Source organism: Tursiops truncatus, chromosome 18 (genome assembly GCF_011762595.2).
Source record: "Tursiops truncatus isolate mTurTru1 chromosome 18, mTurTru1.mat.Y, whole genome shotgun sequence".
Taxonomy (NCBI): Eukaryota; Metazoa; Chordata; class Mammalia; order Artiodactyla; family Delphinidae; genus Tursiops; species Tursiops truncatus.
In genome coordinates, this window is record NC_047051.1 from 48775182 (window position 1) to 48798734 (window position 23553).

General features: G+C 40.4%; 1 long non-coding RNA gene across 1 annotated transcript in view; it reads left to right on the top strand.

Annotated features, from left to right (window-relative positions):
• The first annotated feature begins 19909 nt into the window (after positions 1 to 19909).
• LOC117308861 (uncharacterized) overlaps positions 19910 to 23553 on the top strand; it is a 224739-nt gene continuing 221095 nt past the window's right edge. Inside the window, exon 1 of the long non-coding RNA XR_004523117.2 lies at positions 19910 to 20129. This is a non-coding gene — a long non-coding RNA (uncharacterized lncRNA). The remainder of the gene's footprint in view (positions 20130 to 23553) is intronic.

Sequence of the window (23553 nt, forward strand, 5' to 3'; positions counted from 1 at the left end):
GAGTAAGTTGTAGGAGGCAAAACACCTTCTGCCAGTTTCTCTTGGGACACTCCTTCTGTGGGAAGCCAGGCTTATGTAAAAAGTTTGACTACCCTGTGGCTACTGTGCTGGAGAGGTCATGTGTAGATATTTTGATTGACACTCTCAGCTGAGCCCCTGGCAGCCAGCCAGCATGCCAGTCATGTGAATGAGCCATATTTGACCCTGAGCCTAACTGAACCTTCAGAATTCTACAGCCCCATGCAACACCTAAGCGTATCCACATGAGAAGCTCCATGAACAAACTCCAGCAGAGCCTTTCTCAGATTGCTGACCCATAAAATAGCAAAGTAAAATCCTTGTTCTAAGCCAGTCATTCTGGTGGTAGTTTGTTATGCAGCAAAAGTAATTGGATAATTTAGTGGGTAAATGAGACTCCTTTCAAGAAATGGTGCAAGGAAAACTGGATATCTGTATGGAAAAAAAGAACTTCAACACATACTTTGTACTATACATAAGACAGTTCAAATTGGAGGATCGACTCAAATGAAAGAACAAAATATGTAGCGCTTCTAGATAAACACATCAAACTATATTTATGTAATGGAATATACTCAGCAATAAGGAAGAAAAATAACTCACTGATACATGCAACGTCAGGGATGTATCTCAACAACATTACCTTGAGTAAAATAAGCCAGATGTGAAAGAGTACGTATTATATGAATTTATTTATATAAAGTTCTAGGACAGGTAATCTACAGTGATATTGAACAGTAGTTGCCTCTGCAGAAGGGATGAAATTCTGGCACTGGTTCCCTCTGTTTATGGCAGGTCCCTAACACTGATTATTTTTCTTTTAGGTGCTTTTGTGACTTCCACAGAAACACTCCTGCTGGGGCTCTCTAATTGTAATTGTCATGATTTGAGTCTCAGCCTTTGTATATGCAGTGACCCATCTCATGCTAAGTCTCTCTTTAGGGTTCCATCATACATTCAGGGCATCTCCTGAGTAAAGTTTACTTTAAGGCAGCTCCAGGTCAGCTTTCTTCCCCATGTGGTCCACATCTCACCAATGAAAATGCTCAGAAATATTTGTCCCACCAAGAACTGCAGTTTGTTCCCAGTGCAGGGCTTTCGTCTTTGGCCATGGGCTTCAGCTTCTTGCCTCAGGCCTTTTCAAGCATGGTTCTGACATCAGTCTTGGACCCCAGATATGCCAGGCAGTCAAGGTCAACTGCTCTGAGCCATTCACCAGATGCTTCTCTTACTTGCCCTCTTCCCCTCCTCTATGATGGGAAGAGAAAATATTACAGTCCTCTAGAACTGGCCGCAGTATTTCTGCTTTGCAATCCCTTTAAACCTCAATCCTTTTATATCCTCAAGAGGGTTGCTGAGCGATTCACGGCAACACTGATTTATCATCATTTGCTTTGGAAGCTCTGCAGAGGTGGTGTCGCCCTACACTTTGTAATGTAGGGTACTTAGTACCTATTGTTTACTTTCTCCAATTTTAGACTGAGGCAGAAATAGTCGAATTTTAACTTCTTATTACAGAAAGGGGGCATTTCAAAGCCCTGGGAGCTGACCTTTAGCTGACATTTTTGGCTTTGCAAAGCAGAGCACTTTTACTAAATTATTAGCTGCAGAAAATCTGTCAGAAGATTCAGTTTGTCCACAATTAACATTAATGTCAAGTGTGACAGCTATTTTTGTGATGATTTCAGCGGTGAAAATTCTCTTGCCTCACTAGTGTTCCTGCCACCTACAAATTAAAAAAAGCTCACTCTTAATGGGCCTCAGTTAGTTCTTGTGCCCTGTGGAATAATTCTATGTTCTCACTTTATAATTTTATTTTAAAATAAAAGTCACTACATTTGAGGGTGACCTACAAGATGGTGAAGGAGTAAGACGTGGAGATCACCTTCCTCCCCACAAATACACCAAAAATACATTTACATGTGGAACAACTGCTACAGAACACCTACTGAATGCTGGCAGAAGACCTCAGACTTCCAAAAAGGCAAGAAAATCCCCACGAAACTGGGTAGGGCAAAAGAAAAAAAAGAAGAAAAAGAGACATAGCAATAGGGATGGGACCTGCACCTCTGGGAGGGAGCTGTGAAGGAGGAAAAGTTTTCACACACTAGGAAGCCCCCTCACTGGCGGGGATGGTGCGGGGAGCTTCAGAGACACAGAGGAGAGCACAGCAACAGCGGTGCAGAGGGCAAAGTGGAGAGATTCCTGCACAGAAGATGGGTGCTGATCAGCACTCACCAGCCTGAGGCGCTTGTCTGCTCACCTGCTGGGGCAGGTGGGTGCTGGGACCTGAGGTTTGGGCTTCAGAGATCAAACCCCAGGGAGAGGACGGGGTTGGTTGTGTGAAGACAGACTGAAGGGGGCTAGTGCACCAGAGCTGGCTGGGAGGGAGTCCTGGAAAGTGTGGACCTGCCGGAGAGGCAAGAGACCATTGTTTCAGGGTGCAAGAGGAGAGGGGATTCCTGCTCTGTGTGCCCATAGATGGCAGAGCACCGCCTAAGCAAGCTCCAGAGACAGGCACAAGCTGTGGCTATCATCTTGGATCCCAGAGGCAGGCATGGACTGCTACCACTGCCACCACTGCCACCACAGGTCCTGTGTGCAAGCACAGATCACTACCCACACCCTCCCAGGAGCCTTTGCAACACACCACTTCCAGGGTCCTGTGATCCAGGGCCAGCTTCCCCGGGAGAACACACAGCGTGCCTCAGGCTGTTGGAATGTCACACCGGCCTCTACTGCTGCAGACACTCCCTGCATCCCAATTATGACTACCGTACCCTTCCCTCTCCCCAGCCTGAGTGGGCAAGAGAGCCCTAGTCAGCTGCTGCTTTAACCCCCTCCTGTCTGGTGGGGAACAGATGCCTGAGGGTGACCTACATGCAGAGGTGGGGCCAATCCAAAGCTGAACCCCAGGAGCTGTGCAAACAAAGAAGAGAAAGGGAAATTTCTCTGCACAGCCTCAGAAGCAGTGCATTAAATCCCTGCAATCAGCTTGGTAAACCCTGCATCTGTGGAATATCTGACTAGACAATGAGTGTTCCCAAAACTGAGGCAGTGGACTTTGGGGGCAACTGTGGACTTGGGGTTTGCTTTCTGTGTTTGATTTGTTTTGAGTTTTATGTTTATCTTAGTTTAGTTTTTAGTGTTTGTTTTCACTTGTGGGTTTGTTTATTGGTTTGGTACTCTCTTCCTTTCTCTTTTCCTTTTTTTCCCTCTTTTTGTGAGTGTGCGTATGTTTCTTTGTGTGACTTTGTTTCGTTTTGCTTTTACCCTTTGTATTGGGGTTCTGTCTGTTCGTTTTTTCTTTTATTTTTTTCTTCCTTTTCTTCTGTGCCATGTGGCTGGCAGGGTCTTGGTGCTCTGGCCAGATGTTGGACCTGAGCCTCCAAGGTGGGAGAGCCAAGTCCAGGATTTTGGACAAACAGAGACCTCCTGGCCCCATGTAATATTAATCAGTGAGAGCTCTCCCAGAGATCTCCATCTCAACACTAAGACCCAACACCACCTAATGGACAGCAAGCTCCAGTGCTGGATGCACCATGCCAAACAACTAGCAAACCAGGAACACAATCCCACCCATTAACAGAGAGGCTGCCTAAACTCAAACTAAGGTCACAGACACCCCAAAACACACCACCAGATGCAGTCCTGCCAACCAGAGGGACAAAATCCAGCCCCACCCACCAGAACACAGGCACCAGTCCTCGCCCACCAGGAAGGCTACACAAGCCACCGAATTAACCTCACCCACTGGGGGCAGACACCAGAAGTAAAAGGGACTATGAACCTGCAGCCTGCAAAAAGGAGACCCAAAAGTTAAACAAAATGGGAAGACAGAGTAATATGCAGTAGATGAAGAAGCAAGGTAAAAACCCACCAGACCAAACAAATGAAGAGGAAATAGGCAGTCTACCTGAAAAAGAATTCAGAGTAATGATAGTAGACATGATCCAAAGTCTCAGAAATAGAATGGAGAAAATACAAGAAACGTTTAACAAGGACCTAGAAGAACTAAAGAGCAAACAAACAATGATGAACAACACAATAAATGAAATAAAAACTACACTAGAAGGAATCAATAGCAGAATAAGTGAGGCAGAAGAACGGATTATTTACCTGGAAGATAGAATAGTGGAAATAACTGCCACAGAGCAGAATAAAAAAAAAAAAAGAATGAAAAGGATTGAGGACAGTCTCAGAGACTTCTGGGACAACATTAAACACACCAACATTCGAATTATAGGGGTCCCAGAAGAAGAATAGAGAAAGAAAGGGTCTGAGAAAATATTTGAAGAGATTGTAGTCAAAAACTTCCCTAATATGGGAAAGGAAATAGTCAATCAAGTCCAGGAAGGGCAGAGAGTCCCATACAGGAAAAACCCAAGGAGAAAAATGCCAAGACACATATTAATTGAATGATCAAAAATTAAATATGAAGAAAAATGTTAAGAGCAGCAAGTGAAAAGCAACAAATAACATACAAGGCAATCCCCATGAGGTTAACAGCTGATCTTTCAGCAGAAACTCTGCAAGCCAGAAGGGAGTGGCAGGACATATTTAAAGTGATGAAAGGGAAAAACCTACAACCAATATTACTCTGCCCAGCAAGGATCTCATTCAGATTTGACAGAGAAATTAAAATCTTTACGGACAAGCAAAGTTTAGAGTATTCAGCACCACCAAACCAGCTTCACAACAAATGCTAAAGGAACTTCTCTAGGCAGGAAGCACAAGAGAAGGAAAAGGCCTACAAAAACAAACCCAAAACAATTAAGAAAATGGTAATAGGAACATACATATTGATAATTACCTTAAACGTGAGTGGATTAAGTGCTCCAACAAAAAGGAACAGACTGGCTGGATAGACACAAAAACAAGACCCATATATATGCTGTCTACAAGAGACCTGCTTCAGACCTAGGGACACACACAGACTGAAAGTGAGGGGATGGAAAAAGATATTCCATGCAAATGGAAATCAAAAGAAAGCTGGAGTAGCAATTCTCATATCAGACAAAATAGACTTTAAAATGAAGACTGTTACAAGAGACAAAGGACACTACATAATGATCAAGGGATCAATCCAAGAAGAAGATATAACAATTGTCAATATTTACACACCCAACATAGGAGCACCTCAATACATAAGGTAAATACGAACAGCCACAAAAGGGGAAGTCGACAGTAACACAATCACAGTAGGGGACTTAACACCCCACTTTCACCAATGGACAGATCATCCAAAATGAAAATAAATAAGGAAACACAAGCTTTAAATGACACATTAGACCAGATGGACTTAATTGATATTTACAGGACATTCCATCCAAAAAAAGAGAATACACTTTCTTCTCAAGTGCTCATGGGACATTTGCCCGGATAGATCATATCTTGGGTCACAAATCAAGCCTCAGTAAATTTACAAAAATTGAAATCGGGATTCTCTGGTGGCACAGTGGTTAAGGATCCACCTGCCAATGCAGGGGATGTGGGTTCGAGACCTGGTCTGGGAAGATCCCACATGCCGCAGAGCAACTAAGCCCGTGTGCCACAACTACGGAGCCGGTGCTCTAGAGTCCACAAGCCACAACTACTGAGCCTGTGTGCCATAACTACTGAAGGCCGCATGCCTAGAGCCCGTGCTCCACAACAGAAGCCACTGCAATGAGAAGCCTGCACACTGCAACGAAGAGTAGCCCCTGCTCACCACAGCCAGAGAAAAGCCCATGCACATCAACAGAGACCCAATGCAGCCAAAAATAAAATAAATAAAATTTAATAAATTAATTAAAAAAAAAGAAAGTTGAATTCATATCAAGTATATTTCTTGACCACAATGCTATGGGACTAGATATCAGTTACAGGAAAAGTTGTAAAAAACACAAACACATAGAGGCTAAACAATACACTACTAAATAACCAAGAGATCACTGAAGAAATCAAAGGGGAAATAAAAAAATACCTAGAAGCAAATGACAATGAAAACATGAGACCCAAAACCTATGGGATGCAGCAAAAGCAGTTCTAAGAGGGAAGTTTATAGCAATACAATCCTACCTTAAGAAACAAGAAAAATCTCAAATAAGCAACTTAACATTACACCTAAAGCAGTTACAGAAAGAAGAACAACAAAAAACCAAAGTTAGCAGAAGGAAAGAAATTGTAAAAATCAGATAAGAAATAAATGAAAAAGAAATGAAGGAAATAGTAGCAAAGATCAATAAAACTAAAAGCTGGTTCTTTGAGAAGATAAACAAAATTGATAAAGCACTAGCCAGACTCATCAGGAGAAAAAGGGAGAAGACTCAAATCAACAGAATTAGAAAAGGAGAAGTAACAATTGACACTGTAGAAATACAAAGGATTGTGAGAGACTACTACAAGCAACTATATGCCCATAAAACAGACAACCTGGAAGAAATGGACAATTCTTAGAAAAGTACAACCTTCTGAGACTGAACCAGGAAGAAATAGAAAATATGAACAGACCAATCACAAGCACTGAAATGGAAACTGTGATTAAAAATCTTGCAACACACAAAAGCCTAGGACCAGATGGCTTCACAGGTAAATTCTATCAAACATTCAGAGAAGAGCTAACACCTATCCTTCGCAAACTCTTCCAAAATACAGCAGAGGGAGGAACACCCCCAAACTCATTCTGTGAGGCCACCATCACCTTGATACCAAAACCAGACAGAGATATCACACAAAAAGAGAACTACAGGCCAATATCACTGATGAACATAGATGCAAAAATCCTCAGCAAAATACTAGCAAACAGAATCCAACAGCACATTTAAAGGATCATACACCATGATCAAGTGGGGTTTATCCCAGGAATGCAAGTATTCTTCAATATATGCAAATCAATGTGATGCACCATATTAATGAACTGAAGGTTAAAAACCATATGATCATCTCAATAGATGCAGAAAAAGCTTTCAACAAAATTCAACACCCGTTTATGATAAAAACTCTCTAGAAAATGGGCATAGAGGGAACCTACCTCAACATAATAAAGGCCATATATGGCAAACCCACAGCCAACATCATTCTCAATGGTAAAAAGCTGAAAGATCAGGAACAAGACAAGTGTTCCTCTAAGATCAGGAACAAGACAAGTGTGCCCACTCTCACAACTATTATTCAACATAGGTTTGGAAGTTTCAGACACAACAATCAGAAGAAAAAGAAATAAAAGGAATCCAAATTGGAAAAGAAGTAAAACTATCAGTATTTGCAGATGACATGATGCTATACATACAGAATCCTAAAGATGCTACCAGAAAACATAAGAGCTAACCAATGAATTTGGTAAAGTAGCAGGATACAAAATTACTGCACAGAAATCTCTTGCATTCCTATACACTAATAATGAAAAATCTGAAAGAGAAATTAAGGAAACCCTCCCATTTACCATTGCAACAAAAAGAATAAAATACCTAGGAATTAACCTACATAAGGAGACAAAAGTCCTGTATTGAGAAAACTATAAGACACTGATGAAAGAAATCAAAGATGATACAAACAGATGGAGAGATAGACCATGTTCTTTCAATCGGAAAAATCAACATTGTGTAAATGACTATACTACCCAAAGCAATCTACAGATTCAGTGCAATCCCTATCAAACTACCAATGGCATTTTTCACGGAATTAGAACAAAATATTATATAAGTTGTATGGAAACACAAAAGATCCTGAATAGCGAAAGCAAGCTTGAGAAAGAAAACAAAGCTGGAGGCATCAGACTCCCTGACTTCAGACTATACTACGAAGCTACAGTAATCAAGATGGTATGGTACTAGCACAAAAATATATAGATCAATATAGATCAATATAGAAATCAATATAGAAATATAGATCAATAAAACAGGATAGAAATCCCAGAGATAAACCCATGCACCTATGGTCACCTTATCCTTGATAAAGGAGGCAAGAATATATAATGGAGAAAAGACAGCCTCTTCAATAAGTGGTACTGTGAAAACTGGACAGCTACATGTAAAAGAATAAATTAGAACACTCCCTAACACCATACAAAAAATAAACTCGAAATGGATTAAAGACCTAAATGTAAGACCAGACACTATAAAACTCTCAGAGGAAAACATAGGCAGAACACTCTATGACATAAATCACAGCAAGATCCTTTTTGATCCACTTCCTAGAGAAATGGAAATAAAAACAAAAATAAACAAATGGGACCTGATGAAACTTAAAAGCTTTTGCACAGCAAAAACAGAAACCATAAACAAGACAAAAAGACAACCCTCAGAATGGGAGAAAATATTTGCAAATGAAGCAACTGACAAAGGATTAATCTACAAAATATACAAGCAGCTCATGCAGCTCAATATCAGAAAAACAAACAACCCAATCCAAAAATGGGCAGAAGACCTAAATAGACATTTCTCCAAATGAGATATACAGGTTGCCAACAGACACATGAAAGGATGCTCAACATCATTAATCATTAGAGAAATGCAAATCAAAACCACAATGAGGTATCATCTCACACCAGTCAGAATGGCCATCATCAAAAAATTCACAAACAATAAATGCTGTAGAGGGTGTGGAGAAAAGGGAACCCTCTTGCACTGTTGGTGGGAATGTAGAGTGATACAGCCACTATGGAGAACACTATGGAGGTCCCTTAAAAAACTAAAAATAGAAATCCCATATGACCCAGCAATTCCGCTACTGGGCATATACCCTGAGAAACCATAATTCAAAAAGAGACATGTACCACAATGTTCATTGTGGCACCATTTACCATAGCCAGGACATAGAAGCAACCTAAGTGTCCATCAACAGATAAATGGATAAAGAAGATGTGTCATACATATACAATGGAATATTACTCAGCCATAAAAAGAAACTAAATTGAGTCATTTGTAGTGAGGTGGATGGACCTAGAGTCTGTCAGAAAGAGTGAAGTAAATCAGAAAGAGAAAAACAAATACTGTATGCTAACACATATATATGGAATCTAAAAAAAAAAATGGTTCTGATGAACCTACTGGCAGGACAGGAATAAAGATGCAGATGTAGAGAATGGACTTGTGGACACGGGTGGGAGGTGAAGCTGGGACAAAGTGAGAGAGTAGCATTGACATATATTCACTACCAAATGGAAAATAAATAGCTAGTGGGAAGCAGCTGCATAGTGCAGGGAGATCAGCTCTGTGCTTTGTGACCACCTAGAGGGTGGGATAGGGAGTATGGGAGGGAGGCTCAAGAGGGAGGGGATATGGAGATATATGTATACATATAGCTGATTCACTTTGTTATACAGCAGAAACTAACACAACATCATAAAGCAATCATACTCCAATAAAGATGTAAAAAAAAAACAAAAGTCAATATATTTAATAGTATAATGGGATATGTCATAGTCTAATTGATTTTAAAAGAAATTTTAATTTTTTGTGTGTTTTTTAACTTTATTGAGGTATGATTGATATATCAAGAAATCCACACATTTGATGTATACATCTTGATGAATTTCGATATATGCATACACCTGTGATGTCACCACGACCAAGGTACTAAACATATCCTTCACCTCCAAAAATGTCCGTGTGTTCATGTGTGTGTGTGTGTGTGTGTGTGTGTTTTGTGATAAAACAATTACCATGAAATCTATCCTCATATTTAATGATGCATCATAATGCAATATCGTTAACTTTAGATACTATTGTTGTACAGCAGATCTCTAGAATTTATTCATTTTTCATAGCTGAAAGTTTATACCTATTAATCATTCCCCAATTGCAATTGCTATTGGATCAGCAGTTTCTGTTGCAATGACAAGTATCTGGGACTGAAGTAACATGACCTCTTTTTTTGTTTGTTTGTTTTGTTTTGTTTTGTGGTACGCGGGCCTCTCGCTGTTGTGGCCTCTCCCGTTGTGGAGCACAGGCTCCGGACGCGCAGGCTCAGTGGCCATGGCTCACGGGCCCAGTCGCTCTGCGGCATGTGGGATCTTCCCGGACTGCATGAACCTGCGTCCCCGCATCGGCAGGCGGACTCTCAACCACTGCGCCACCAGGGAAGCCCAACATGACCTCTTTTTAACAAGTTTTGTCAAACAAGATGATATAGTAATGGTTTCCCCTGATAGAAATAGTAACCAGTGTGAAAAGCAAACCAGTACCCAAGAGTGTGTAGTGACTACTATGGTTTTCTTGGTGAAGAACAGATTTTTCTACTTGGAAGTTGAATTTCCTTCTTCTCTTCCGTGCTTTTGATCGCTCTCTAAATGCCATTTTTAGTTATAGAATTGGTTTTCTTGTAAGAAGATCCGGTTACTTCCACTTAAAGTTGTCATTTCCCTCCTTTCTTTTTGGCTTATCCAAAAGCAACAAGAAAAGAATGAGAAATAAAAACATAATATCTGTCTTCAGAAGAGACAGCATAAATTTGGGACAACAAGGTAGGTGAAGAAGTATAACGATGGTGGCGATCAAACAGAGGGATGGAAAGAATTAGAAGATATCCCTCTAGAGAGATCCCAGAAATCAGTGTGCTTTTCTAAGGTAGGGGCCTTAGAGGTGCAAAACTAAGACCCTTGCCAGGAAATTGGGAACAAGGTTCACTGACTGGCATAGTCGTTTTCCCTCTGCTTGGTTTTTTCCTCAGAAATGAAAAGCAAGGCCAAATGAGGAATTACACAAGTAATACAATTTTCAAGAAGCAGTCCACCCTTGTGGTGATGGGTGGACATGCAGGGGTCTTTATATTATAAAAATTCCTACAACTGACAGTCTCTACAGCTAGGGAAAACTAAACTCCCAAAGAGCTCATGGATACTAGTATGGTATATTAGGAGCCATATCCTGGCTCCTACCCCACAATTATATGACCTCATTCATATAATTGGTTCATGAAACTTTACCACATTCAAATAATGAAAAATTAAAAAAAGAAATCTATATCTATATATAGAGAGAGTTATTACTAGAAAAAAGAAGGAATGAGAAACAAATTTTGGATAATGAATGCTTACTAGAAATACATTGCAGGTGGAAATTGTAACCAGATATTTCACATTCATTAAAAAAATTAAGGAAGCAATTGTTCTAATATAGAAAACAGACAAAGCAGAAATATGAGGTCAGGGAGAGGTAGTTAGAGAGTACGAGGAGATCACTGTGAGCTGGCAGAGTTCAGGAGTCAAAGCACAAAAGAAATAGAATATAAACAAAACTACTCTAGAACTAAAGGCAAAACTATTAGCAGACAAACAGAGTCTAGACATTGATGAAAATACAATAAGGGGCCTGATAAAAATTGGCACACTGAAATGGAAGCAAAGAGTTTAAAAGGTTAGAGAAAAAATAATAGACAAAGGTGATATGTATAATTGGTGTCCTAAGGAGGAAAAATGGAGATAATTATTCAGAAAAATATTTAGAATATTTTATGGATAAAAGGAGAATCTACAGTTTGAAAGGGCATGCTATTTCCTAGGAACATTTGACATAGAATTATAAATACAAACTTCAAGTAAAAGAAAAATTTCAGTAAAACAAAAACAGTCCAGGTTCAGACTTCTTCACAGAAAAGAGTGGGCAGCACTTAAGAATTTCATACCCAGCTAAAATATTTTTCCTGTATTAAGACAACAGACATTCACGAACATGTTAGAATGTAGGGAATTTTGAGTCCATGTATTATTTCAAAAACTACTTAAGGATAAGCCTTAGCCAATCAGGAGATAAGTGGTAAAATATAGAAAAATGGTGGCATATACTGAGTCTGTATAATTGCACAAAAACAAATATGGGGAATATGGCTATAGAACCCAACATAAATGTTATAAACCCTGACAAATAGTGGAAAGAGATAAGGAGAGAGGAGAATGTTTATTATTAGTTGGCTGGTTTTCTTATCTTTTACAGTGAAATGTTAAAAGATCAAGTAAAGCTGATAAAACAACTGATAGAGGCATACAAAGGGGGTAAGTGGCAGTGGGGTGGCCTCTCCTTATAAGAAAGAATATTTTATCACTCGTATTATTGGAGCAGTGTGGTAATGATGATCAGACTGACTTGTAGTTGGTTTTATTATTATTTGAAAATTTTCTAAAGAACAATGCATGTTCTTCTTGCACCTGGCAGGAACTGCTCCTACAGACTCATCCTTGGTAATTCACCGGATAAAGGTACAATTAAATTTACCATTACAAAGGCAAACGCTAAAAAGATAATATCAGCTAGAGGGAGGCAAAGAGAAAGCAAAAATACATGCGCTAATTTCTCTTTGGTCGAAGTGCGGAATTATTTGGTACTGCAAAAAATACGCCCCTGTGAATCTGAGTAGGCGAGAATTTATTAAAAAAGAATCCCACAACACAAACCACAAAAGAATGATTTACAACCTATGATAATTCTAAAAAACTTCTATTCTTCAAAATACACAGAGGACTAAATGTATTATATAACGTTATAAATATGAATGTTATCACTAGGAAAAAACTCTTCCAAATTTTCAGAAAGAAATCAGATACAATACAAAATGGAAAACAATAGACCACACAGGAAAAGATCAAAAAAAAAAAAAAGAATATTTCTCTTAAGAAAATGAGAAGTTTCTTTCTCCACAAGCTGTCATGGCCTCTTTATCCATTTTTCTTATTTTGTTGTTTCTTGTCCTGCATGTCTTGCACGCAGAAGCCATGAAAAAATACACCTTTCTCTCTTGGAAAGGCTTGTGGTGGGGTGGGAGGTGTGCGGGCACTAGAGCAGAGAAACCCAGGCTTCTATAACCGTAACTATTATCAACCATCATTGATCGTCTATTACTTTGCCAACTTTTAGTTATGCCTGGGTTGGCGGGGAGGGGGGGAGTCCCAAACTCCGCCCACCAATTTCATTGGCTTCAGTCAGAGGTGAAAACCCTATTGATCTGTCCATGTGGACGCTTCCTTCTCTCTGTGTGAACTCTGCCTTTCAAAGAGAGCTTGCAAGTTTCGGCAGGGATCATGGGATCTGACTTGAAACGGAGAGCCAATGTTCAGAAGAAAGGAAGTTGCCTAAGCATGTTAAATGCATGTAAAAGACTATTTTGGGATTTGGAGATGGAAATCTTTCATCCCCTCCCTCTGCCGCAGCCTGGGCCTGCTGGCAGCATATCGTGTCTGGCTGTGGGCAGAGAGCAAAGACCTTGGCTTTCCTGTGGCTCCGCCTCTTCAAACTTCCCAGGAGGAAAAGAACCTTATTCAATACTGTAACAGATGAGCTCTTGAGTTCACCTCATTCCCTGCCGCCATCCATCCTCACACGACCAGCTTCTTTGCAGTGACGACTCTTGATTTTCGAAGTCCCAGTAATTTATTCGTGTTGCTCAAGCACTACTGTGACCCTACGTGGAAACAGCAGTTGTTATTACTGTTTGCCAATATATTTATCTCCAGTCCCGCGGCCATGCTGAGCCGGTGAAACAGATGCCTGCGAGGCTCTTTGCTTTTTGCCTCTCATGGAGATGAACCTGGCGGGAGTGCAAGGCCAGAGCAGCCAAGGGATAGCCTCAGGGTCCCTTCCCCAGCTGGCTTCCCAAATGGTGCAGGCAGACGGTGTGCAAAGCTACTCGTGAGCGCTAAGGACTGCAGGCTCGGCGCCACGCCCACGGCCCCTGCTCCTCTGTTTTGCCCAGGACAATGGGTCTGAGATGAGTTGTTAAAAACCATCCTGGCTTCCAGAGCCCATGGAGAGCTGCTGCCTTTCACTGTAATTACCCTTCACACCATTGCGCTGTTTAGCAGGGCCAGTTGGCTCTTTGGATGAAATTAGATTCCGAATATAAAGCCACGTGGGCATGAAATTATGTTCTGATTGGGCCATGGGATCGTAGTCCCGGCTACCTCTGTACCTCAGTCCGCTCCCCACACCCAACCAAGATGCTATTGATCTTCCCATGTTCTCGCTGGAGTCTGAGTTCAAACAGGCTCTAAGGGATAAGGTCACGTGGAGAAAGCTGAAAACCTTCATAAGATGAGCCCAGTGGGTGGTTACTGGGCTTGAATGCTTCCAAATATTTCTCTGCAGTGGACAATATTTCTTTTCAAATGACAGTGAATGCATTGTAAGCTTGGGCGAGGCAGTTGTGCCCTGTTTTTTTAATAGTTGTGATTAAAAGAAAAACTAGAAATTAAAAAAAAACAGATTAAGCAAATTTAAAAAATCAATTAGATGAGATTGAGTGTGTCCAGGGTGGTGTATACTACATGATTCCACTTACATGATGTATGTAAAATAGTCAAATTCATAGAATCAAAGAGTGAGTGGTGGTTGCCAGGGGCTGGCAATGTAGGAATCTGCTGTACAGTACTGTGTCTATAGTCAACAGTACGTACTGTCCACTTGAAAATTTAAGAGGGCGCATGTCATGTGTTCTTACTACAATAGAATAGAATAGAATAGAATAGAATAAAAATCGATCTAGGAGAAGTGCCAGGGGTACATTAAGAGAGAGGACATGAAGTCAAAGGTGACTTTCTCTGGAAGTGTTGGTCCTGCTGCTTTTTGGTGACTGAGGCCCGGATGTCAGCGTCGCATGGGTATGCTCAGCTTGTCATGTGTCAATGCAAGGAAGGTAAGGGTGATACTGTCCTTTTCACCATTGTTTTCCCCTGACCCAGAGGCATTCAATGAATATTTGTTGAAAGAACATGTCAGCGGAATTGCCCTCTGCTGAGGATAAAGAGCAGTCGATTATCTTCCCTAAAGATCCACGTGACCCTCATGGATTTCTTTTTCTTTTTTTTTTTTTTTTTTTCTGGTACGCGGGCCTCTCACGGTTGTGGTCTCTCCCATTGCGGAGCACAGGCTCCGGACGCGCAGGCTCAGCGGCCATGGCTCACTGGCCCAGCCGCTCCGCGGCATGTGGGATCTTCCCGGACCGGGGCACCTGCATCGGCAGGTGGACTCTCAACCACTGCGCCACCAGGGAAGCCCTCCTCATGGATTTCTGAGTCAGAAGGAGAAGCAATGGCAGTAGCCCACTGATTTTCTGACTCCCCACATATGTGTGCAGAAGTTGGACTGACCTCTTCCCTCTAGACTGCCCAGAGTTCTTAGTCTACTCCACAGGAGGGGAAAACCCCAAGAAGATACCAGCTTTGCTAATAAGAAGAGGCTTGAGTCACCTTCAGTATGAGCTACTAACAGAAGAGATGCCCTCATATTTATACCCAGCTCTCTGCAGCAGTTCATTCATATGTGGAAATCAATTCATAAACTCAGTACTCCGAGTCAAGGCTTATATGAAAATGTGGACTTAGTAATAAAGGCCTGGGATTAAGAAGCAAATTCTCAACATGGATGCATGGGACAAGAACCATCTGAGACCTAGATAAGAATTTAGCCTAAAGCAGATTTTAAAAATTTTTTTTAAATTATCTTCAATTTCATAATAAGGAGAAATTATTAACTAGTATCAATTTTCCATGCCTTATAAAATTCATGTTTTATAACTATGAATAGTAAAATATAAATATCAAAGATGTGGACTCAGTTATTCTCAAGTCAACTCTGAGAACATCTGAGAATTAAATAAACCTCTCTAGGTTTTGTTACAAATACAGACACCTGAGTCTCATGAGGGCCTACAAGCTTCTGAGTGTGCCAAACTAGGTTAGCTGCTCTCCGCAAGAATTTTGTCTTGAAACAGCCTCTTTCTGGCTTGGTGTGGTAACCATTGGTTTACAACTGGGTAGGGGTGGGAGAAGTAAAGGCAGTGCTGTAATGCTCAGATGTTATTTATCTGTAATTCTTGTTTTTTTTTTTTTTTTTTTGCGGTACGCGGGCCTCTCACTGTTGTGGCCTCTCCCGTTGCGGAGCACAGGCTCCGGACGCGCAGGCTCAGCGGCCATGGCTCACGGGCCCAGCCGCTCCACGGCACGTGGGATCCTCCCGGACCGGGGCACGAACCCGCGTCCCCTGCATCGGCAGGCAGGCGGACTCTCAACCACTGCGCCACCAGGGAAGCCCTATCTGTAATTCTTTAAGACTGATAGTGCCTTAATTATCATTTCTGGGAGGACATGGAGGGAGGGAGTTAAGTTGGGGTAGATGGGTCATTGCTCTTTCTCAGGGGAAATGATTTTGGAGGAGAGTTGGTGGAACGATTCTCCCTTGGCGTCTTTTACTCTATAATTTGGTCTGGATGGAGTCAATTGATGTCAACAACAATGATAACACCTGGTATTCATCGACTATCCACTTTGTTTTGTAGGGACTGTGTTAAGTGTTTTACATATATCACCACATTTTAAACCTTTAGTACAACCCTGTGAATTTAACAGCACCATGTCTATTAGGTGGATGGGAAAATCTAGTAGTAGTCAGAGAGAGGCTCTCCTGTGGAGGTATGGCTGGGAGGGGTGTGTGCAGGGACCTCAGCTGAGTCGGGAGAAGAAAGCAGAGACAAACTCTGTAAACCTCACCGGCCCTGAGGCTGCCCCTGACTGTGTGCCTCAGGCAGGTCTTCCCAGGCACCGTGTGTGTGTGCGTGTGCATGTGCGTGTGTGTGTGTGTAATGCCTCGTTGTGGTTTTAAGCACGTTTGAGCCAGTTGAGGATTCCTTGTGAAGGCTAAATGGAGTGATGCCCAAGTAGAAATAAAGACTCGTGGGTATTTCCCACCTAGTTTGATAACTGTCAGATGAAAGGGATTCGTGCTGCCCACAGAAGTGCTAGAATAACAATCTGATAATAGTACTTGGCACTTGCTTCACAGAGTGGCACTCTTCCAGAATGATTCTCTGAAACCAGCAGGATAGCAATCTTCTTTTAAGTCCACATAGGGAAAACATGTCCTCAAAATAAGACTCTTCTGAAGTCAAGGACTAGGGGTTGAAGTGGCTACCAGCTTCACTTGCTCTTTAGCCAAGATGCCCAGGTTTGATTCCATAGTTGTTTCTTTTATATATTTTCTAAAATTTCATTGGGAAGGGAAGAAGGGAGAATAGTGAGGGATGTACAAAGCAGAAACAAACCCTGTTTTAGAGATGATATTATAGCAGTCCAATTTCTTTACAGCCTCACTGAAACAAATCAACGAAAACCCAAGAAAGTCTCTGTTTAACCAAAAAAAGTGTAACAAGGTGAAGAAAAGTTTATTTACCATAATTTCTCTTGGGGAAAGCACTTTGTTGTGTGTGTGTGGGGGAATTTCAGTGAATTGTTTGGGATAGAGAGTGAGACCGCAAGGATAGGCCCAGAAAGGAAAAGTTAGTCCCTTAACCACAAGATATAAGATGAGAAAGGAAATTTGTGTGCAAAATGGGTGGGGGGCAGGGGGGAAGAGCCAGAGCTGGGAGCTCCAGCGGCAGCCCAGTTGCAGGAGCTTTTGGGGAAAGAAAAATGTGTTTCATGAATCTCTAAGTTGGTTTTCGTCTGTGCTCCATCAACTCTCTCTTCTCAGCTTTGGCCCTTGGACTCCCAACAATAGTCTTCAGTGAAATGGCCATTTCTCACTCTTCTTTTTAGGGGAGTATAAGTGGATACTTTTGATGAAATTTGAGGAGATGCCTTTCTGTGTTTGGGTCAAAGTTGGGTCGAGAGTGGGCATATACTGGGGCAGCTTGTGACAATAAATTACATTAAATAGTAACCTTCATATTTTTGTCATTTAGAATACTGTATTTTATATTTAGAATATTTAATTTTGCCTTGCTTATGATTCTATCTTTTCCATTTTGTGCGGTATCTCATATGGCTCTCTCCAAGAAGGCTAAGGTGCTTACTTACCTGTTGGCAGGTAATACCGTTTGTGGGTAATCTCTTGCCTTCTCTAATGAATTATATGTTTTGTGAATTTTTCAAAGCACAATCCATGGCTTGGCAAGCTGTCAAAACAGTCCCCTATAATGTGGAGATACCATTCCTGGAGAATTAGTTCTGGATGGAATTAGTTCTGAGTTGCAAAAATAAGATTACAGGAGAGAATGAATTGTTCATGGTGAGCGAAAAGAAATGCAAAGACAGATGGGAGTGAAGAGCTATTTGCCCCGCCTAGAGAGACTTTTGAAGATAATATCCTTAACATTTATACAGCTCTTCATATTTTTTAAGTGCTTCCTGGTAATTGACTCATTAATCAGATATTAGCTGCAGGTCATTCAATGAATTAGCTGTTGATTTGGACTGAAAGCTGTGCATAATTTGGGGGACTAGGAACAAACATGATTCATTTTACATTTCTCAAAAATTTTGACTTTCTTGTGCTCATTGAGAGTTACTGTGTGTGTGTGTGAGTTCTGATTATGGATACCACATGTACTTATTATTGTATGAATTCACATTTATGTCGAATACTCATTTATAATTTGTTAGTTTGATCTTTGTAACGTGTGGAGATAAGACTATGAGGGGAAACCCCAGTTGTTGGAGCTGTCATGGTGCCAGTCATCACTGAATGCCCTCCCCCAGCACAGGGGGACATGCTGGCATTGAGTGGTCAGTAAAACACACAACCGAGACTCCTTCCTTCTCCAGATTGAACATTTGCTATCTTGCATGCACCAAATGATTGTAAGGAGATCAGGAATAAATACAATTTTTACTACAAGTAGATGCCTTATCTATTTGGCTATTTGTATACATCATAACTAGTTTATTTTCCATCTAACCTGGAAATAAATTATGCATATACATATAAGGCTTAAGTTTATTTGGCACATTATGTCTAAATATCAAGACATTCTTATTTCCCACTAGTATTTCTGCATATGTGTTCTTCAACCAATAATTGCAAATAATTGAGGTCTAAGGGAAGGCATAGAACTCTGGAGTTGAGTTTTTCAGAAATGAATGGGGACTCCTTTGGCTTTGATGCTTGAATACGTTAATATCACTGAGTCTTGTTGATTTTCCTACAAAGGCTTTGAAACCGTGGTTATTTCTCCCAGCAGAGCCTCTCCATTTCCTTCCTTCCTATAATCATGCACAGTCTCTGTGACCAGGTGGCCTGGATTTGAATCCTGCTTCTCCTATTCACTAGCTGTGTGACCTTGAGTAAGTTACTTTGCCTCTCTGATACTCTGTTTACTCATCTGTAAAATAAGGAATAATTTATCTGCTGCCTTTAGTTGTTAGGAGGATTAAATGAGTAAATATTTATACTGTGTCTGGTGCATTTAGAGCACACATCTTCCTCGACTTAAGATGGAGTTACATCCAGATAAACCCAAGGTAAGTTGAAAATGTCCTAGGTTGAAAATGCATTTAATACACCCAACCTACTGAATATCAGAGATTAGCCGAGCCCACCTTAAATGTGCTCAGAACATTTACATTAGCCTACAGTTGGGCAAAATCATCTAACACAGAGCCTATTTTATAATAAAGTGTTGAATATCTCACGCAATCTATTGAATATTTTACTGAAAGGGAAAAACAGAATGGTTGTCTGGGTACAGAATAGTTGGTTATAAGTGTATCTGTTGTTTACTCCCACGATCACGTGGCTGCCTAGGAGCTGTGGCTTGTTGCTGCTGCCCTGCATCATGAGAGAGTATCGTGCTACATCTCTCTGGCCTGGGAGAAGATCAAAATTCAAAATTCCAAGTACGGTTTCTACTAAATGTGTATTGCTTTTATTACCTACTTGGGTTCTTGGACTCTTTAATCAATAAAAGTTGATGAGGCCAGACAAGACATTCAGGCAAGGCTTTATTGGCACTGGTGCTGCAGGACGAGGGAGCGAAAACAAGTAACGGGCTTCCTTGCTCGCTCCTTAAGAGGGGGTGAGCTGGTCCCTTAAATGGCGTGAGGTTGTGGGCGCGTCCAGGCTGGAGGTGTGGCTAAGGCAGTCGGCCCAGCCCCTTGATGGCTTGCGCAGGGATCATGCGCAGTATGCACCTTGCTTTTGCTTCCGGCACCTCAGAAGCGGCTGCTGGGTTTTTGGTCTTTTTCTATCTTGTTACTTATAATTTGCCCCAGCTGCCTCTGCATGCAGTTATTTTTACTCCTTTATAGTTTCTTTATATTCTGTTGTTGGAGGAGACGTTTGTCCAGTCCTGCAAGCACTGCAGCCAAGGATCCCAGGGCCTGGGTCCCAGCGTGTCTCACCTTCACACCGTCGTAAAGTCGAAAAATCGTAAGTCGAACCATCCTAAGTCAGAGACTGTACTACATAAGTATTTGTTAAACCTATTAAAAATGTCACATTTAAAAATAAGTTGCTGAGTCAAACATAGAAGATACTCTATTAATGTTTGCTAAGTCTTTTTAAAATTCACATTTTAAAATACGTTGCGAAAAAATGAGTTTAGATTTCTTCACTTAAAAGAAAGAAAGAAAGAAATTACACTTTGCCGCTGGTATACTTTAAGGAGCACAAATTGGCTAAATTTGCACTACAAACAACTACTTTCTTTGAAAATGCCAGAGGTGTGAGGATTGGGCAAAGGGTGTTTGGTGGTGGCTCTGAACACTGTGGGTGAGTTGGCAAAAAACTAAAGACCTGGATTAGCTGTAGCTTCTCACTGAGGTTGTTGATTGGTGAGTTTGAGGCAGGGAGCTTGGGAGGTCTTGGCAAAGGTAATTTGGAGCTCTTCAGCTTTCCTCACACCCTATCTCAGTGCCCGCTAGCTGCTTAGCCTCTCCATGGCTCAGCTTCTTTTTTTTTTTTTTAACATCTTTATTGGAGTATAATTGCTTTACAATGGTGTGTTAGTTTCTGCTTTATAACAAAGTGAATCAGTTGTACATATACATATGTTCCCATATCACTTCCCTCTTGCATCTCCCTCCCTCCCTCCCTATCCCACCCCTCTAGGTGGTCACAAAGCACCGAGCTGATCTCCCTGTGCTATGCGGCTGCTTCCCACTAGCTATCTATTTTACGTTTGGTAGTGTATATATGTCCCTGCCACTCTCTCACTTTGTCACAGCTTACCCTTTCCCCTCCCCATATCCTCAAGTCCATTCTCTAGTAGGTCTGTCTTTATTCCCGTCTTACCCCTAGGTACTTCATGACCTTTTCTTTTTTCTTTTCTTAGATTCCATATATATGTGTTAGCATATGGTATTTGTTTTTCTCTTTCTGACTTACTTCAGTCTGTATGACAGACTCTAGGTCCATCCACCTCACTACAAATAACTCAATTTCGTTTCTTTTTATGGCTGAGTCATATTCCATTGTATATATGTGCTGCATCTTCTTTATCCATTCATCTGTTGATGGACACTTAGGTTGCTTCCATGTCCTGGCTATTGTAAGTAGAGCTGCAGTGAACATTGTGGTACATGACTGGCTCAGCTTCTTTATTTGTAAAATGGAGAAAGTAATAATTGTTACTTACATCATAGGTTTGTCAAGAGGTACCAGCCTGGTCTAGACTATTCCTAGTCCTCTGAGAACCTCACCTGTAAAAGTAGAATATATAAAACACTGATGTTCAGCTCAGGTTCAAATTTGTAGCATGTTTCCCCTTTGCTGCCCTTAAGATTAGCTTTCATGAGTGTGTAAGAACTGTGATCTGCCCTAGGGTAGAAGGTGAAGAGTCCCAGTTTGATGAGTTCTAAAATATATCCATCACACCCAATTCTTTTCTTCTCTCATTATCTTTTCTAGCTTGTAATCTTGTTATTCCCAGTAAAAGAGTCTGTTAAGATTAAATAATAATTGACTTGAGGGTCTATGTATTTATGGAGTTTTGAAAAATACATTAGTTCTCTGGCAGTATATGTTGTAAGAATCATTCATTCGTCCATAAACATTTATTGAGCGCCTACTGTGTGTCAGGAATCGTTCTAGCCAGATGTTATGATGGCGGTCTAAAGCCTTTGCTTTATGAATTACTCAAAAGGGAGAATAGATTCAAACGACTACAGAATTCGCTGGCAAATAGAGACAGGTATCAGCATCGAATCACATTATTGTATTATTCTATAATAATTCTAGCCGCAATAGGAATCATCACACCTGATTTTGATACTTTTCATGTTAGCATGGCAGCTGAGAGAAAAATAAAAAAGCCTTCTGAGATGACTTATTAAACTTAAATTATATTCTTGTTCCTGCTTTATCTCAGTTATAGTCATTTTTTTTCACTTGAATGCCTCTGGATAGTTCAATCATATTCTAAAGAATTACAAACTACAAAATTATGGCTAAATCTTTATTGTCAGAACTCTTGGTCAGTTAAATGTTGTGGTTAATTGAGTTCTCTTGTTATAATGAAAGATTAAATTGATAATGCTAGTTTCAGACTTTCTGCTGCAAGTCATTCAGCCTTATTTTTCTTTCCAGGTATAAGGAAAGTTGTTAAAGTAGGTTTCTAGGGGTTGTTTTATTCTATATTATCTTGTTATATTTTTAACAGTGTGGCTTACTCAGTGTCTCATGGTTATACTTAAAAATTTCAGGTATCATTTTAAAGCACTGAAAAGTGAGACAAATGATGGATTAAATTTAACAATGACTTCAGGATATACCTGAGGAAAAAAGAGGCTGTGCGATTTAGTGGGACATGGATCAAATTTGGGGCCTGAAAGACCTAAATAGAAATTTTGGTCACCATTTACCATTTGTGTTAGTCTAGGGAATTTTACTGACTGGTCCTAAGTAGCCTCAGTTTCCTCATCTTAAAATATAAATAATAGGTTGTATCACATATTCTTTGATCACATGATGATCAAAAGAGATATTGTGGATGGTGGGCCTGGATACAACATTTATTCAGTGAATAGTGTGGGCATATGGTTTTTGCCTCCCCTTGCTTCTGGTTTATTTCGCTATTAATTACTCTTATAAAAGTCATGGGTGACCTTATGGTTTAAGAAGGTGGATTTGTCAATGTGTTTGTCTCCTTTTACTTTTTCCAGCCCTCACTAACATGATAGTAAGTGGGTGAAAAAAATACAAGGACAAATAGGAGAACAGACATCAGTGGGAATAGACATTTGAACATTTTTTTTTTTTTTAGACAGAATAAGATAGAGGAAGATAATTGATGGAGAAGGGTGGAGAAAGTCACACCCTGAAATGTACACAGGAAAATACATTTTTTTAAAGAAATAAAAATTTTCCCTCCCCAGTTTAGAGAGGTTTGGGATTTGGAAGCTGGGGAGAGTAGAGAGTACATTGTTAAAAACAGGGGGTCTGGCTTTTGGCCAGCACACTTGGTGATTAGGGAAGGATGGGACAATAAATACTGTTTTTCTTTTTAAATTCAGTGCTATATAATCTTTTTTTCCTATGTGCATGAATTAGGTTGATAAAAATTTATAAAAAACATTGGGGACACACATGATTTCCAGGTAGGAGAGTTTCATCATTGTATGAAATTATATGATATAATTGGGGGCATATAAATATGCATGTGTGTACATACATATGTGTGGATATGACTTTATGGTCTTTGATAACAATATGGAAAGATATATACTAGGTTTTCAGGATGAATTTTGCTAGGGATGGGAAGTGACCTGTGTGAAGAGAAGGAATAAAAGAGGAGAAAACAATATTTGTTTAACAAACTCTATCCTTTTAAATTTCAGAACTTCAAAAAATGGTA